The sequence below is a fragment of the Melanerpes formicivorus genome, unplaced genomic scaffold (assembly GCF_026170545.1).
Source record: "Melanerpes formicivorus ecotype bairdi unplaced genomic scaffold, bMelFor1.0.p_v2 SCAF_11, whole genome shotgun sequence".
NCBI classification, from domain to species: Eukaryota; Metazoa; Chordata; class Aves; order Piciformes; family Picidae; genus Melanerpes; species Melanerpes formicivorus.
Window position 1 is genome coordinate 5,016,166 of NW_027142363.1, and position 20,045 is coordinate 5,036,210.

A 20,045-nucleotide genomic window follows, 5' to 3' on the forward strand; every position below is an offset into this window, starting at 1 on the left:
TGGAATGGAATGGAATGGAATGGAATGGAATGGAATGGAATAGAATAGAATAGAATAGAATAGAATAGAATAGAATAGAATAGAATAGAATAGAATAGAATAGAATAGAATAGAATAGACCAGGTTGGAAGACATCTTTGAGATCATCGAGTCCAGCCTATCATCCAACACTATCTAATCAAATAAACCATGGCACCAAGCACCCCATCCACTCTCTTCCTACACATCTCCAGTGATGGTGACCCCACTACCTCCCTGGGCAGCACATTCCAATGCCTAATGACTCTCTCAGTGAAGAACTTCCTTCTCTTCTCTAGGCTAAACAATCCCAGCTCCTTCAGCCTCTCCTCATAGGGCTTGTGCTCTCACCAGCCTCGTTGCCCTTCTCTGGACACGTTCAAGTGTCTCAGTGTCCTTCTTAAAGTGAGGGGCTCAGAACTGGACACAGTACTCATGGGGGTTTGTTTTATTTAACATGTAAATAGAGAAAACTACTTGATAAAACACATACATTAAATTACTGGACACATTGCAGCTTTCGTTATTTTCATACCTACTGTTAAGTAAGGCGCTTTGAGTGTGGGCTGAAGGTTTCTGTCAGCTGTCACACATATAAAAGATTTTTTTTTCTTCATCTTAATGCCTTGTTTGTGCTTGTAGTGCTACAGTCTCTAATTATACAATTACAGAATTATTATTTTTTTTAATTGCAAGCTCATTTTCCAATGGGAATAAATCAGCACTGTGTAGCTGTGAAGACATAGACAAACAACTTTCTTCCCTATTAAGAATGATGACTATTCCAGTTGAGAATGATGGTTACAAGCAAAGAGAAATCGTAATATTGAAGAGAAAGAAGGTAAAGATGTCTATGGTTAAAGCAAGTGAAGGATGCTTTCAAGAACTGGGTTTTGTTCTGCTTTCATTAGAGACCCATGTAGAGATAGGGAAATCACTGAAATAAACCTGCAAAACAAAATGGTCACAATTCTGTTATTTGCTTTGTGGCCAAAACCTCGATTTCCAGATGCTGAATGCTTCCTTCTCATCAGGAAGCTGCGTTAATGCCATTTGACTCCTGAGTGATGTATTGGGTATTTTACAATGCAATGTATACAGATATGAATCATAGAATCATAGAATCAATAAGGTTGGAAAAGACCTCCAAGATCATCAAGTCCAACCTGTCACCCAACACCTCATGACTACAAAACCAAGTGCCACATCCAATCCCTTTTTGAACACCTCCAGGGACAGTGACTCCACCACCTCCCTGGGCAGCCCATTCCAATGGCTAACAACTCTCTCTTTGAAGAACTTTCTTCTCGCCTCAAGCCTAAACCTCCCCTGGTGCAGCTTGAGACTGTGTCCTCTTGTTCTGGTGCTGGTTGCCTGGGAGAAGATGTATTGGGTGTTTTTTCAATGCAATGTATACAAATATATGGTCATATTTTCAGTGATTCAGAATTAGTGCCCATCTAATTATATACATCCTCTTTCACTCATATTGCTTCACATAACCAACAAGAACCCACTAACAATTATACTACTTTGACTTACAAAGTTGCTGTAAAAAATAAATTAATGTTATTTTTTTAAGTAGTTGTATATTAGAAGCAGTATCAAAGAAAAAATATTGAAGAAATTCAGAATTCTGCTGCCAGAGCAGGATTTAAACAGCAGACTAGAAATAAAAATGAGCATATGGAACAAGAAAGAAAAAATCAGAATGTCAAATAGCTGCTTCTTAAAGCTATTTTGTACCTTAAGTGACATAGAAGAGAAAAATATATATGTTTTGAAATGTATCAGAAGGCAAGCTCTTTGTCTTTCGAGTAGTCAGATTTGCATTCTATGTATGATATCAGTAAATTTGCTGACGACACCAAGCTGGGGGCAAGAGTTGATCTGCTGGAGGGTTGAGAGGCTTTGCAGAGAGACCTCGACAGGCTGGACAGATGGGCAGAATCCAACGGCAGGAGATTTAACACATCCAAATGCCGGGTTCTGCACATTGGCCACAACAACCCCATGCAGTGCTACAGGCTGGGGTCAGAGTGGCTAGAGAGCAGCCAGGCAGAGAGGGACCTGGGGGTGCTGGTTGATGGTAGGATGAACATGAGCCTGCAGTGTGCCCAGGCAGCCAAGAAGGCCAATGGCATCCTGGCCTGCATCAAGAACAGTGTGGCCAGCAGGAGCAGGGAGGTCATTCTGCCCCTGTACACTGCACTGGTTAGGCCACACCTCGAGTACTGTGTCCAGTTCTGGGCCCCTCAGTTTAGGAAGGATGTTGACTTGCTGGAACGAGTCCAGAGAAGAGCAACAAAGTTGGTGAGGGGTTTGGAACACAAACCCTATGAGGAGAGGCTGAGGGAGCTGGGGCTGCTTAGCCTGGAGAAGAGGAGACTCAGGGGTGACCTTATCACTCTCTACAACTACCTGAAGGGAGGTTGTAGACAGGCTGATGATGGTCTCTTCTCCCAGGCAGCCAGTACCAGAACAAGAGGACACAGTCTCAGGCTGCACCACGGGAGGTTCAGGTTGGATGTTAGGAAGAAGTTCTATACAGAAAGAGTGATTGCCCATTGGAATGGGCTGCCCAAGGAGGTGGTGGAGTCGCCGTCGTTGAGGGTGTTCAGAAGGAGACTTGATGGGGTGCTTGGTGCCATGGGTTAGCTGTTTGGGTGGGTTGGATTGGTTGATGGGTTGGACACGATGATCTTGAAGGTCTCTTCCAACCTGGTTTGGTTTATTCTAATAAAGTTTATTCTAATATTAATACTCTTTTCCTTGATTTTCTGATTTAATAAAAGCATTCCCAGTGGAAAAGGCATGAAATCCAACTACACTCATTTCTTTTGCTTTGGTTACAGTACATGGACAGTAAGAAAATAATATTTCTTCTGCTGAATGTTTGGTGAAACGTGTAATTACCTACATTCTGGGTGCCATAGTACAAGACTACCTTTTCCTTTATCTCACTCGTCTTGTTTATTCTCCTTTCTCCGTGTCACTTCAGTGTGATGGTAGAGGGTGGTAGTTGAGCTGCCCTTGTAAGGGGAAGACGTTTCTTGTAAATTCATCCAAGAGTCAAAGTTTTAATAGATTAATTAAACTTGTCAAACTCTTTAAAAGCATTTTTCCCCAAAGTAATTTATCACCTATGAAGTAATGAACCAAAGTGCGGTAGCTAATTACCTGAAGAACATAGAAGTACAGAGCATTTCACTGTAGGGTTACCCTGTTGCATTAGCCTGTGAATCTGAAAAAAAAAACTCCATCATAATGTAGGAGGTGCATTAAGGAGAGATTTTTAAACTAAGGCATACTCTTCTGAAAATAATAGTGCCACAAGTTTTAGTAGAAATTCAAATGATTTCTAACAGCATAATCATCTCCAATTTGCTTTCATCTAAATTTTGTTGCCTGTGAATAGCACCCTGTCTTGCAATTTCAAGATTGTCTGCATACAGTAGATTTACAGAATGGCAAGTTGTATGTCCACATTTTCTGCACTTTATTCTAGCTAAATGTCCTTTCAAGGAACCAATGAGGATTTGACCTATGAAATCCTGCCCCAAAGAAAACAACAGAAAAGTCACCAAAGTTGAAGACTGCAAACAAGACAAAAAACAATCACCAAAAAAAAAACCCTAAACCAAAACAAGCAAAAAGCCCTCAGAATTCCTACCAATCCTCTCACCACCTGAATAACTCCATTTAAAGGCATTCCATGCTATTTCAGTACCTATTTCAGTACCTATTTCAGTACCTATTTCAGTAGCTGGTGGAGTCCACATCATTTAGATGCCCACATGGAGTACACAGCTAAGCTTTCCCCCCATTTGAATATTTAGGATTTGCACATGGTTCAGGGAAGAACTTAATTCCAGGGGGGGTTTAGGCTGGATGTTAGGAAGAAGTTCTTCACAGAAAGAGTGATTTGCCATTGGAATGTGCTGCCCGGGGAGGTGGTGGAATCACCATCACTGGAGGTGTTTAGGAAGAGACTGGATGGGGTGCTTGGTGCCATGGTTTAGTTGATTAAATGGTGTTGGGTGATAGGTTCTGTTCTGTTCTGTTCTGTTCTGTTCTGTTCTATTCTATTCTATTCTATTCTATTCTATTCTATTCTAATTTATCCAAGTTGAAACTAGGGCTAGGTTTACAGGTAACAAGAAATATGAAGGGCAGCTCATTAAGTGTTTGGTTAAAGAGTTTAAAGAAGAAAATAAATTATCTGTCAAGATCTCTTGCTTGTCATAAAAGATTGTGTTCAGTGTGTGTGTCTCACAGGACTTACACTATAAAATTCACCTGTCACTTTTTGTAGTTTTGCTTTGACATGAACTAGCAATCAAATGAAAATTACATCTACTAGAGATTTTATTTTTTTATCTTAATTTTTAGTAACTACGTCAAAAATGCTTTTTTCCCCCCAAAAGAGCTATTTTAGTGGTGCTTAAAATATTCATGTAGCTGATACGCATTTTACATGGTCCAATAAAAAACCCAAGAAATTGCTCCCAAAGTAGCTGCTTCATTTTTCATACTTCTTTACTTTCCCAGTTTCACTAGTACCAAGTTATTTGCCAAGACAAATACTCAAATTTGATACAAACTTCTACTCTGCATTACAGAATGTACTTATGGGGGAAAAAACATTATTAACATTTATAGTTTGCCTAGCATCCAGTACACAAGAAACAAATGCTCGAGCAACTGACATTTTCTTAACTTTATGACATATTCTATCTCATATGTCCCAGTGTTTCCTGGAGTGCTGCAAATAGAATAGAATAGAATAGAATAGAATAGAATAGAATAGAATAGAATAGAATAGAATAGAATAGAATAGAATAGAATAGAATAGAATTAACCAGGTTGGAAAAGACCTTCGAGATCATCGAGTCCAGCCTATCATCCAACACTATCTAATCAACTAAACCATGGCACCAAGCACCCCATTCAGTTTCTTCCTAAACACCTCCAGTGACTGTGACTCCACCACCTCCCTGGGCAGCCCATTCCAATGGCCAATCACTCTTTCTGTGAAGAACTACTTCCTAACATCCAGCCTAAACCTCCCCTGGTGCAGCTTGAGACTATGTCCTCTTGCTCTGTCACAGGTTGCATAGGAGAAGAGACCAACCCCCACCTGGCTACAACCTCTCTGAGCTTCCTCCAGGCTAATCAACCCCAGTTCCCTCAGCCTCTCCTCATAGGGCTTATGCTCCAAACCCCTCCCCACCTTTGTTGCCCTTCTCTGGACACGCTCCAGCAACTCAGTATCTTTCCTAAACTGAGGAGCCCAGAACTGGACACAATTCTCAAGGTGTGGCCTAACCAGTGCTGAGTACAGGGGCAGAATGACCTCCCTGCTCCTGCTGGCCGCACTACTCCTGATACAGGCCAGGACCATATTTTTGTATCTCATAATTTCACTCATGATTTGCTATGTGGCAGCAAGTTTTCCACATTATGCTTCAAACTAATTCTTCTGGAAAAAAATCAACTTGAAAATTGCTTCTTTATGAGGCCTAATCACGACTGTTGTCAGCGTCAGGAATACAAAAGCACAGTGTAGGTTGTGCGGTGAGGAAGCTTTAAGTGCAACAGTTTAAAAGCGCTCTCCAACAGCAGCACTTACTGAATGCAGTAGAAAAAGTTGTCCTCTCATCCAGTGTAATTTGCAGTAAACATTGACTTTTACCACAAGATATACTTAACAACTTTTGCAACTTTTAATACAAAGCAGCTTAACCTGATTAGCAAAGCAGGCAAAAAGTTTTCAGATCTAATCTTTTACCAAGAAGAATGTGATAGTACCTTAAGCAAGCAGTGAACACCAGCATCTCCCAAGAAAAGGATAACTGGCATTGAAAAGTCCTAAGAGACACAAGATATAACCTGCCAATCCAGAAACAATTCCATGTATTCTTCAGTATCTCTCATTACTGCCTCTCACCTATTTTACGTATATGCTCTGTCACAAACAAAACAAACCCCAAAACTACAATACACATGCTGACATACACAGAAACACATAAAGCCCCTGCCAAGGCCAACCAAAGAAAAAATTCAACCAACCACAAACCCCCCAAAAAATGGTAGAAAAACCCCACACAACGCCCCCACCAAACAATACACCAAACCAAACCAAATCTGGAAACAAACAAATAAACCAAAACTCAAACCCATGAAAAAATAACCACACCATGAAACCAAAGCAAACAAACCCCTGCTTTTCTATCAGTTCTCCCTTTGGAGCCTGGAGAGCCACAAAACCTTTTAGATACAATAGGCCAACTTGTTCTCTTCCTTTTCCAATAAAAGATGTATGAACATGTGAACTTAGAGGAGATTTAGCTGCCAGGCCAGGCATTTCTATCATTAAGGTAAACTGGAATTACAGGTGCCAAGGACAGATACAAAATTTAAAAGGAAGAAAGGGATGAAGAGGAGAGCAAACCATCCATTAGTCAGCTTGCAAGGCACTTGCCTTATAATTGAGATCAGGCAATAACCTCCACAAAAAGCTGAAATAAACATAGGCTGAAATAGTACAGCATGTTAGCAGCACCCTTCCACAAAGTCTATGAGACAGGCCCAATGCCCTGTCATTGTACAGAAGGCCTTGAAGTGATTTGGTTTTATACAAACTGCATTGCTGACACATCAGAAATGTTACTGTAGACAAAAAGAAAGGAAAGAAAAACCACCACCACAAAAAAAAAAAAGTGAAAGAAAAGCCTCTTCACAAGCCAGAAGATTTGTCACAAGCTGCTCTCACAGGCAAAACATAATAAAGTATATATTAAAGAATTGAGAGCTGAGTTTACAGCTTCTTTTGAATTGCCCAGGAAATTAAGGACATTTTTTTTGCAGACAATAGCTTATTCTCTTGCTGTTAAATATTTGGGGTTTTTTCCTATTATTGAAGCAAAACAAGATCCTGGTATGTTGTTTATAGGAGAACAAAATTAAGTGGATAATGTGTATTTACCTTCACTATTTGCTGTCAAATGGATTCCCTAGGTTTGGGGATTTCTGCAGTCTCTTCTCACAAAGAATGAATAAAATTAAATTAGCCTTTTTCAGCCAAACCTGAAAAGTACTTGGTCATTTTGCATTTGTAAAATGTAATCCAAAATCTGTCCTGCTTTTACAAGGCACGAACCTAGTGGGAGAGAGAAGGAGGTCATGAAATAGCTGTGCTTTTCTATACAAGTCTGCAGAGACTTGATCTGTCCTCAGCATTCAGATCTCCAAGTGCACAGAGATTTGCCCTTATCAGCACTTCTCAAAGACAATCAAATTCAAATCACCTTTTGTAATTACATTATTAAATACTGTAACCTATTTTCTTTCTTTCTCCCCTCCCATTACCACATTGACAGTGTGAACACTTTCTTTATAGGGATTTTTTCTTATTGGCAGATAGCACATTCTCTACACTTTGCTATCCTTATGGTTATTAACTGCTCCAAGCAGTTTTATTTGGAATTGTGTTAGGAAGACATTGGCTGGACTGAATGGTGTATGCAGGCATCTCATTCCCTGCACTTCTGGCTTTGTCTGCACAAACAAAGGAATAGGATAGGATAGGATAGGATAGGATAGGATAGGATAGGATAGGATAGGATAGGATAGGATAGGATAGGATAGACCAGTTGTAAAAGACCTTTGAGATCATCAAGTCCAACCTATCACCCAACACTATCTAATCAATTAAATCATGGTACCAAGCACCCCATCCAGTCTTTTCTTAAACGCCTCCAGTGATGATGAGTCCACCTGGGCAGCACATTCCAATGTCCAATTGCTCTCTCTGTGAAGAACTTCTTCCTAACATCCAGCCTAAACCTCCCCTGGTACAGGTTGAGCAGGAAGAGAATTTAACACTGTTCCTCTTTACTACGCTTTGATTTGTAGAGTACAATCACACCATCAAACATGATGGAGATATATACACTTAACTAAATTGCCAATGCTTCATTTTACATAGGGAAAAGATAAGTGTGTGCTCCCCGCTATGGAAGCTCTGCCATTACTCACTATCACTTGTATTTACTTTGCATAGACATCACAGAATCACAGAAATGTTCAGGTTGGAAAAGACCCTCGGAATCACCAAGTCCAACTGATAACCCTACTCTACAAGGTTCACCCCTAAACCAGTCCCCAGTCCCACATATGAGACACACTTTCATGGGAATGCTGTAAAACTATATTTCTCCATTTTGGATAAAACCTTGAAGTTAATCTACTTCTGCTCCCCAACATCTGACATGTTTCTTCCTCCTAAACAGTTAATGAATCACATTAATGTGATGAAAATTATAGGGATGATGCATGCAACAGAGCAACTTGACATGATCAAGGACAGCTGAGAGTATCCAGAGAATAGGCAGCAGCTGGGATGTGCACAGTTTTGTAATTCTGTACTTTATGAACCTTCACCAAAAAGAATATGCAGACACATCCACTAATCTACATGTGTATATTTTTAGTTACAGCTTAATGTTAAGAACAAACACACAGAGCCAATGCATGAAATCATTACCCAAAATACTCAAACATGAGCATAAACCCAAATTGTATTGTAGTATTTCAGTATCAACAATGCTCCTGATACTCTGATTTATAAAAGGCTAGTTTTATTTCAAGTCCTTACCTTTGTATTTGAGTATTTAATTCTACAGACCGGATTAGAAGGTATCAGCTTTAATTCATACCTCAGTGATAACTCTTCTATCAAAACCAAGAAATACTTTTTAAGCAGCATGTGGAAGTCACACTCAGCTACTGAAATGGTGACAAAAGCAGTGTCAGCACATCACCTTTCCTTAGTCTCTAGCCAAAATAAAAGAGAGACATGTTTCCCATACACCTTGAATAATTCTTAGCTTTCTCTTTGTGTCAAGGAAAGAATTTTACATTTGCGACATTACCACACTGAAATACTGGGAAAGCGTGTAGGTAAACAGTATCAGGAAATCATCCTGCTGCTAAAGCTCAGAAAGATATCAGTGGTGCAGACTTGGGTCAGACCACAACCTGCACAGCCACTATTTTTTCTTTGAACTAGGAACCAATAACCAGGCAGAGCTGATGAGAACAAAAACTGAGTACAATTATAAGCATGGATAACCTTCGTCATCCTGCTCTGGCACGTTGCACAAAGCTCCACCTGTAAGTGAGGCCAGTCGAGGGAATGACTAGTGTGCTAGCTAGAGGGCTTGAGTATGTGTGACACAGTGACCCAGTGACTCTCCAGGCTAAGAAGTGCTGGAAAAAAATCAGCCATTAGACAACAGATTTGTGTTGGTCCTGCAGACTGGCTTTGCATCGTGCATTGTAAGCTATTTCACTAGGATTTAAAGAGAACTCTTGAAATTTAAATTGCTCTTTAAACAGATTAATATCTATTTAAGGAGCTATCTATGATTCCAAAATCATTGCTGCAAGTCTTGCCTATCCCTTCTTTTCACAGCATCATTCACAGCATCACAGCATCATTCAGGGTTGGAAGGGACCACAAGGATCATCTAGTTCCAACCCCCCTGCCATGGGCAGGGACACCCCACACTAGATCAGGCTGGCCTTCACTGAAGTGTATAACCAGATGTTTTACTTTGTTAAGCACTTAAAAAAGAACCCTCTACTCCTGAAAACAACAAAAGAAATGCAGATGCCTCTTGTAATGGCTATGGGTGGTTCAGACACCTTACTCGTGATATTACCTCTGCACTGTGTGTATCAATTATTAATGTTGCTGTAATACATTAGAATAGAACACATTATAGAACTATATGCATTGCATATTTTATATTAGTTTATATATATTTATATATTTTGCATAAAAATACACATTTAATGCATGCTACAGTGTAATCATAAAATCATTAATGTTGGAAAAGACCTTTAAGATCATCAAGTCCAGCTGCAAGTCAGCTACCGTGACCACTGAACTACATCCTGAAGCGCCGCATCTCCACGCTTCTTGATCAGCTCCACGGATGGCGACTCCAACACCTCCCTGGGGAGCCTGTTCCAATGCCTCACCACTCTCTCAGTAAAGAAATATTACATAGTTCTACTTGATAAATAGTTACATTTGTTTGGTTTTTTTTTTTAATATAGAAATAAATAAATGCAAACATTTGAAAGCAAACAATTAAAGTATGTAACAAAACACACTACTCAGCCAGAGGAAAGCAGGCTAAATAGCTCCAAAGTGTAAAGGAATCCCTTCTATGAGCAGCAGCTGAGTGGAGAAAGGACTGTTTTCTATTAGGCCTAACAGCAGGATTTGTTATCGTTTAAGTACACGCTCTAATGCACTTAGTGTTTTGTGCTACGTTTAACAAGATTAAGTGATCATACAATGTTTCATCTCAAATCTTTATTGGAAATCAGAAGACAAGCCTCATTTCTTGCCAAAACATTGTCCCCTGGTTCATGCATGATGCTAATTCCAGCTGAATGAGTAAATCTGTTTACCCAGGCATAACGAGAAAAGTGCCATTTATCAATTAAAGGATTCCCTTAGGAACACCTTTTTGATTGTTCTTGGACATCTATCATTTTTCTAAACAGGTGCAACTTCTCATCAAAAACCTAGATTACAAAGTTCTAAGGCACTGTTGAGGCTTTTGATGTGGATAAATTTGGAAATACTCTTATCTGTACAGTCAAGGATTAAAAAAAAAAAAAAAAAGAAGAAGAAGAAAAAGAAAAAGAAGCCAAAATCTTTTCTAGAAAGCACCAAGTTTAATAAGTATTAATTACAGGGGAGCTTTCCTTTCTAAATAACATTCTAAGAGACTAACAATGTAAATGGACTAAACACAGAGAGCCTCAGAGTAGATCTGAATGGATAGGATAGGATAGGATAGGATAGGATAGGATAGGATAGGATAGGATAGGATAGGATGGAATGGAATGGAATGGAATGGAATGGAATGGAATGGAATAGAATAGAATAGAATAGAATAGAATAGAATAGAATAGAATAGAATAGAATAGAATAGAATAGAATAGAATAGAATAGAATAGAATAGAATAGAATAGAATAGAATAGAATAGGAGTAAACCAGGTTGGAAAAGACCTTTGAGATCATCGAGTCCAACCTATCATCCAACACCATCCAATCAACTAAACCATTGCTCCAAGCACCCCATCCAGTCTGTTCTTAAACACCTCCAGTGATGGCGACTCCACCACCTCCCTGGGCAGCACATTCCAATGGCCAACCACCCTTTCTATGAAGAATTTCTTCCTAACATCCAGCCTAAACCTCCCCTGGTGCAGCTTGAGACTGTGTCCTCTTGTTCTGGTGCTGGTTGCCTGGGAAAAGAGACCAACCCCCACCTGTCTACAACCTCCCTTCAGGTAGTTGTAGAGAGCAATGAGGTCTCCCCTGAGCCTCCTTTTCTCCAGGCTAAGCAACCCCAGTTCCCTCAGCCTCATATTGGTTTACTTGATGATCTCAAAGGTCTTTTCCAACCTGGTTAATTCTATTCTATTCTATTCTATTCTATTCTATTCTATTCTATTCTATTCTATTCTATTCTATTCTATCCCATTCCATTCCATTCCATTCCATTCCATTCCATTCTACGAAAATCATTAAATTGCAAAGGCACTTTGGGAGCAGGCAATGTTGAGATCTTTGCTAAAAACCTCCACAACCAGCAATAACCAAGGAATTGTTGTCATCATAACTTAATGAGGACAGTAGTTACAGATAAACAAAATTTAGATGTCTTTCATGCAAATGATATTAGGAGCCCTGCTAAGCAACTATTTTGTTCTGTCAATAAGGAGTGGGTTAGATAATATGCTATGCTCTCTGAAAATAAAATTCAGGTTAACACAATTCTGCCTCAGCTGGTGTTCTTATGGGTCTGGACTCTGTATAATATTTAGAAGATCTAAGTATGAAAGTCTCTTTCCTATAGGATAAGCCTGAACCAATTTGTTGGCAAATATCCCGTGTCAGCATGCTGTTATCAGTGCTTTGAAAGTCGCTTCACAGTTCTGCCTTTAACGAAATCAAAGTGCATTTAAACTTGCATATCATATATTCAAGAAGTATTTCCCAATGCTTACTATTTAGTTTATTCAGGTTGCGTTTTCAGCATGGTCACCTGAAAAATTAATTCCAGCCTCTGCTGGAATATTTACTTGCTATGTGAAGGGATAATACAAGCATACAGAATAATAAATACTCTGATAATTCTAGAATCCTCTTAAGGAGAGAGAAGGATGCAGGATCCCAGCAGCAGAGAAGATAATGAAATTTGCTTTCTCCTCTTCTTGGTGAGCATGCTCATTTCCAGACTGCTCCTTAAAAGGGGAATGACACAGCAAGCTTTTGAATTTAGCTTGTTCTTCCCCTCGTGTACTGCTACTGTGCCAAGAAGAATTCATTGAAACCCCAAACATTTTATATTTACTACAGTTTGAATCACACTTTTCCCTATTCAAGCTTAACTAAAAATGCAAATAATAAAAGAGAGCAAACAAGCAAATCAAAACAAATGAACAAAACCCACAAACCAAAACACACGTTGGGGCTTTTGGTGCTCTTTGTGGTCTTTGTGGGTTATATTTTTGGTAGTGGTGGTGGTTTTGCTTGGTTTTGTGATTGGTCTTTTTTGGGGGTTGGTGTTTTGGGGTTTGGTTGGTTGGTTTCCTCCCAGTATGAATTAAATGTTAGACCTCTGAATGCAGCTTCACACACCTACCAGGCAGAACAGAATCAAGAACCAACAGTGATGACGGCAATCTTTAGAAGCAGCTGCCTCAGAAATAGTTGTGGCTGGTAGTCTGACCTCTCTTTTTCTGCAAAGTAGGCATGGCACTAGGACACATCCTACTATTATCAGGTTTTTCTACCCTCTGACCAGATCTGGTAACACTCATTTGCCAGGCTGAGACCCTCTGGCTTTAACATGTTACCTGCTAACACTTTGGAGATCTCTTCAGAGCTAGCTTATTTTTCAAGTTATTTTTCCATAGCCTTTACTATTACATTTTTTAATTAAATAAATTATATTAATCAGAGCTATAAAGTATTCTTTGAGGAGTCTTCTGACCTCTTCAATCATCAAATTATGTTCTTCACTTAACAGCAAGGTTTCTCCCTTTCTGTATTATTCTCGCCGTTAAAGTGTTTACTCAACAGCGTTTTCAGCCTGTGTCCCCAAAATTTCTCTCAGACAAGTGTCTCAGTTGAATCAACTGTGATGTGTTTTCCCACAAAAAGCTTTTTTCTTTCTTAGCTTGAGGATCTAGGATGGAGAAGTGCTCAGTCTTACATATACGACGTTCCCCACATCAAACCATTCATAACCACAATCCATAGTCTTCAGAAGTACATGTACAAATCCTCACTCGTATAAGAAGCAATTCCTCAGAATTCATTCCAACACAGGGTTTCCCTGGGGTCTGTTTCAAGAAGTAAATAAAAACTCTTCTTCACCTTCCTAAAAGTTGCCTTGAAGTCTCTACAATGTTATTTTTATTCCTATTGGCTATACCTCCATCTTAGTTAGTTGTCTTTTTGCATTGAAGTCTGAGACAGGCACTTGCTTAATTTTGTAAGGCACTTCTGTATGCATTTTGCATGGCTACCAGCAGTACTAAAGGGTTTCATTATTGCTTTACTTGGGGTTGTTTTGCTGGTGTTAGTGGGTTTGGGGTTTGTGATGTTTTTTTCACCAGGCCAGGTTAAAAAACAGAATATAGTAGTTTACCTGTGGCCTCATCAAGTCAGTAAGAGCACAATTGTTGCCTGCCATACATGTGACCCATCTGTCTAAACAACTACCAAAAGAGAGTAGTGTTTATGTTTTTTAAGCCATAGGTTTTTTTTAAACCATAAAAGCTCAATACCCATTTGTGTGGCACAGCTGCCAAAAGAGCTATTTCCCAGTTGATTTTCAAATAGAAGCCATGTTAAGTAGCAGATAACGAAACAGAGCATGATGTCTTCACCTGGTTCTATGTTAAATTTGGAGTCTACACAAAATTAAGAATGAAATTTAGAAATGAAAATATTTATCCTAGAAAACTACAGGGTTTATGAAAGTGCACTTGCAGCCCAGATGGCCACTCAGATCCTGGGCTGCATCAGGAGAAGTGTGGCCAGCAGGTCAAGGGAGGTGATTCTCCCCCTCTACTCAGCTCTGGTGAGACCCCACCTGGAGTACTGTGTCCAGTTCTGGAGCCCCTATTACAAGAGGGATGTGGAGGTGCTGGAACGTGTCCAGAGAAGGGCCATGAGGACGATCAGAGGGCTGGAGCACCTCTCCTATGGGGACAGACTGAAAGAGTTGAGGCTGTTCAGTCTGGAGAAAAGAAGGCTCCGAGGTGAACTAATTGTGGCCTTCCAGTATCTGAAGGGGGCCTACAAGAATGCTGGGGAGGGACTTCTCAGGATCTCAGGTAGTGATAGGACTAGGGGGAATGGAATGAAGCTGGAGGTGGGGAGATTCAGGCTGGACGTGAGGAAGAAGTTCTTCACCATGAGAGTGGTGAAGCTCTGGAATGGGTTGGCCAGGGAGGTGGTTGAGGCCCCATCCCTGGAGGTGTTTAAGCCCAGGCTGGATGAGGCTCTGGCCAGCCTGCTCTAGTGTGAGGTGTCCCTGTCCATGGCAGGGGGGTTGGAACTAGATGATCCTTGTGGTCCCTTCCAACCCTGACTGATTCTGTGATTTTATGATCTGAAAAAAAAACAGCCACTAAATATATATTATTTGAAAGGATTTTCTAAGACTACATTTGAAAGTGCAAGGTGTAGAGAAAGTAGTAAACTGAAATGGTAAAAGTCAAGCCAAAACATCTAGAAACATCAGGAATAATCTTATTATTTAGCTGAACCATTTTCAAAGGCATACTGCAGTTTGCACTTTCACAAGTTTAAAAATAAGTTTGCCTTAGTGAAACCTCCAAAAATTCCTCAAAGTAAAAAAAGACAAAAAAATCTCATGGCCAGCTTCTCAACAGGAAGGAATCTTGCACCAAACTTTCCTGAGGCTGAGTCAGGACAGCTATATTTCAGTATACTTCAAGTCACTATAGTTCAAATGACAACTGATATTTCCTTCACTGAGGCTCAGACACCACTGTCTGATGAAGCAGCATGCACCACTCTTCCTCAGCCTGCCAAGTTTGAAAGAGTCACTTCCAAATGTGTTGTCTCTCAGGGAAGACCTTATTGCTCTCTACAGCTACCTGAAGGGAGATTGTAGACAGGCGGAGGCTGGTCTCTTCTCCCAGGCAACCAGCACCAGAGCAAGAGGACAGAGTCTCAAGCTGCACCAGGGGAGGTTTAGGCTGGATGTTAGGAAGAGATTCTACACAGGGAGAGTGATTGCCCATTGGAATGTGCCTGGGGAGGTGGTGGAGTCACCATCATTGGAGGTGTTTAGGAGGAGACTTGATGGGTGCTTGGTTGCATGGTTCAGTTGATTAGGTGGTGTTGGATGATGGGTTGGACACAATGATCTTGAAGGTCTCTTTCAACATGGTTTATTCTATTATTATTCTATTATTATTGTTATATTTTGAAATATTGAAAGACAAAGATGCTTTTTTGCCAACAAAATTATTCCAACTTAGTTAATTTGAACTTAAAGTAGATAAGTTATTATGCTGCTTTGCTTTTTTTTGTTTGCTTCTTTGCAAGGGCCTCAAAAACATTACTGACTTTCCAATATAAAAGTCACTCTCAAAGTTTCCCCCCAAATATCACACTTTTGGTGGTGTCTCACAGCACTCTTGGCTGCCAGGCACTTAAATGTGAAGAAGCAATTGTTCTTGCTGAAACAAGGAAACCAAAAAGCCATCAAAATCAGATTTCATCTTCTGCACAATTTACTTTTTCCCCTCTTGTAATGTCAAAAGTATAGCAAAAAACTATTCTTCAACTCAAGTTAGAATTGATTTCCTATGACTGAGAAATACACTGTCGATAATATTTCACAGAGCAGCAACAAGGACATACAAAATTATGAGCCTAAGTGTCCCCCAAGACCATTTTTGCTGTTTAAGTTCATCTGTGGAGCCTGTGGTTCATGCCAGAGTGATGAAATGCATGGTGTACTTCAGCAGTGCCTTGGAGAAAGGTATATTCCCCCACCCTTCTACAAAAGGTTGCCTCCTCCCTAGTATAAGCTGCAGTTAGCTCCAACTCCCTTTCACCAGCAACATCAAACTCAGAAACCTGTACTGCAGCAGGAGAGGTGCAGGTGCAGAGCCAGCCCTGCTAACAGGTTGGAGAGGTATTATTCAGCTGGCATTGTGAGCTGTACTTACCAGCATAGCTGGTATAGGTCTTTCCATCCTGTGGACCAGATTTCTGCTGAAAATTTGCAAGGGCAGAGGAAGACATGTTTTAAAAAGTCTTCCATCTGCAGACCTTTGTCATGAAAGAGCAATTACAAAATTTCTTTTTCTGAGAACATCCTTCAATAAACATTTTTTTTCATTAACAGGTCACACTGACAAAAAGCCAAGACAGAGGAATTTGAAAGCTTATTTTTTCTAATATACATTAGCATATATATTAGCATTTCCTTGGGGTCGGATTAAGCTTAATGAAATCAAAGCCAATCAGATCTGAGTTTCATTTCTGTTATCCTCAAAAATCCAGTATTCTTCCACTGTTATATTACCCTATGCTATATGTTACCCTATCTTAGGAAGAAGTTCTTCAGAGAAAGAGTGATTGGCCATTGGCATGTGCTGCCCAGGGAGGTGGTGGAGTCACCATCACTGGAGGTGTTTAGGAAAAGCCTGGATGGGGCACTTAGCACCATGGTTTAGTTGATTAGATGGTGTTGGGTGATAGGTTGGGCTCGATGATCTCGAAGATCTTTTCCAACCTGGTCTGGTCTGGTCTATTCTATTCTATTCCATTCCATTCCATTCCATTCCATTCCGTTCCATACCACAACTATGACATATTACATATAGTACATATATCTGGTAGCCTTCTATGAAACCATGACCAAATGGGTAGATGAGGGAAGAGCAGTGGATGTCATATACCTTGATTTCAGTAAGCCTCTTGATACTGTCTCCTGCAACATCCTCATAGATAAGCTCAAGAAATGTGGCATAGATTGCTGGTCAGTCAGGTGGAATGCAAACAGGCTCAGTAACAGAGTACAGAGAGTTGTCATCAGTGGCACAGAGTCACCTTGGAGATCTGTGGCCAGTGGTGTTCTCCAGGGATCAGTGCTGGGTCCAGTTTTGTCCAGTATCTTTATCAACAACCTGGATGAGGGGACTGAGAGTACCCTCCGCAAGTTTGCTGATGATACAAAACTGGGAGGGGTTGGCTGACACCCCGGCAGGCTGTGCAGCCATCCAACAAGATCTGGACATACTGGAGAGCTGGGTGCAGGCAAACTTCATGAAGTTCGATAAGGACAAGTGCAGGGTCCTGCATCTGGGGAGGTACCAGTACAAGGTAGGGGCTGCCCTGATGGAACACAGCTACACAGAGGAAGACCTAGAGTTCTAGTGAACAGCAAGTTCTCCATGGGACAACAATATTCTCTTGTGGCCAAGAGAGCCAATGGTATCCTGGGGTGCATTAGGAAAACTGTGTTCAGCAGGTCTAGAGAAGTTCTCCCCCTCTACTCTGCCCTGGTGAGACCACACCTGGAATATTGTGTCCAGTTTTGGGCTCCCCAGTTCATGAGGGAAAGAGACCTGCTTGAGACAATCCAATGCAGAGCCACAAGGGTGATTAGGGGACTTGAGCACCTCTGTGAAGAGAGACTGAGAGACCTGGGGCTGTTTAAGAAGACATCAGAGGGGATCTCATCAATGTGTATAAATATCTGAGGGGTGGGTGTCAAATGAAGGGGGGCAATCTCTTTTCTGTTGTGCACAATAATAAGACAAGAAACAACAGGTACAAGCTTGAACATAGAAGATTTCACCTGAACATGAGGAGAAACTTCTTTACAGTGAGGGTGGCAGAGCACTGGAACAGGCTGCCCAAAGTGGTTGTGGATTCTCCTCTGGACACATTCAAAACCTGTCTGGATGCATTCCTGTGTGGACTACCCTAGGTGATCCTGCTTTGGCAGGGGGGCTGGACTCAATGACATGTGGAGGTCCCTTCCAACCTCTTATGTACTGTGAATAAATTTTGCAAGGAGTTTTTCAATAGCTTTCCTCCTAGATGACTTGTGGCACCCAGCCCATCCTCTATGGACATACACTAATATTATCCACAGAAGAGCAATGGCTATGCCACTGGGCTAGATGGCTGCTTATTTATGGTGCTTAACTCTTCACACATGCAATGATGGCATAGACATATTAAAAGGGAATAAAATAGACTTTTTATAAATGCTTGTTTTTCCTATCTCCCTCTGTTCCTGGAAAAAACAAGTTTGCACATCAGCTTTTCACAAGACATTGTGTCTAGCAGATTGAATCCTTCAAGCAGGCAAGACACTGTATCTGCTAGAGATTCCCCTAAAGTTCATTTCAAAATTGAAAATGTGTTTACTGTAGAACTGAACTAATGTCATGGGGCTGAAAGCAAAGATTTGTCTATTATCCCCAAAGGATGTAATCCTAAGCAGCAGTTTATTTGTTTCATGCCATTCACATTGTTTATACCACTTACTGTTGGAAAGAGATGCAGAGGAATCTTTTTAAATAAGATCTCTCTCTTTCCCCCACAGATGATGCTTTGAAGAAAGCACAGCCTAGGAAGTACGTCTATACCTATATATTAATTAAATATGTATTGTTGCCTAGCAAGCTGGAGATTGACTGACAAATGCCTTGCAAGATGAGGAACTGGGTCACTGAAGTTATAGATTTTATGCAGTGGAGGGGCAGGGAGAATGGGGTGGTGATGTGATTTTTCACCTGTACATATAGCAGAGATGAGACTGAGAAATGTGCCACAAATGAAAACAAAACAAAACAAACCAAACCCCTTTTGAACACATAGTGTAAAGTCTCAGATTTGCTATTAGATAGGAAGAGGAAGGCATTAATGCCTTTTGCCAAGCTGTGATTCCTTGGGAGCCACAGGCAGGCTCACAGAGGCTGCTGCTACAGTCCTGCCTCCCTTCCTGGCACTTATCTTCTACGAGGAGGTCTTCCAATTTCCTAAACAAAGCAGCTAACACAAAAATGTTAGTTTAGGTTAGCCTTCTGCCCATGTGGTGAATTGTAATGGCTTATTCCACTGCTGCACTAAGGTCCTTGGATCCTCTCCTCCCTCTGTGGCATTCAGGCACAGGATCATCAGCCACACTGCCCTTGGGACAGGCCCAGACTGTGCCATCTCCCAACATATGCTCAGGCAACTTCTGGAAAAGCATTGATAACTTTCATCCTGGACCAAAATCATGCCATGGATAATCTTAACATGTTAGCAAATAAGTAAATCACATGCCAGTGCTCAGACTACTTGTTTCATTTTCTGATGAAGACATAGGTTTGATGACTGCATACTAACAGCAAACTATTTTTCCAAACCTTGAAACAACACAACTTTTGTTGTTTTGTTTATTTTTCCTTTCTTGAGTCTCTTGTTTTTAAAAAAATAAATGGATTTTGTTTCCCACAAAATTTTAGCTGTCTTCAAGGCCTGACATTAAAAGCTACAGATATCCCAGATAAATACAACTCAATACACCCAGTTAAGTTCCCTCCATATTTTACTTAATGTGTTCCAAAGAGTTCAGGGAGGGCTGGCAAAAAGCAACCAAACCAAAACAGAATACCAACCAAACAGCAAAAACAACAATGGGACTGAATCTGCTGCTTTTACATGCAGCATGATCAAGGTTTTTCTGTTGCCCAGGAGTGAAAAACCACTGACATCTTCCTAAAGCACTGTAAGATCCTCCAGCACTTGACAATAATTTCAGAAGCCAAGATGTATTGAGTGAATGCTCTTACCAATAATTAAGAGCATACCAATGGCTACTTTCAAGTGCATCATAGTATAGTATCATAGTATCAGTCAGGGTTGGAAGGGACCACAAGG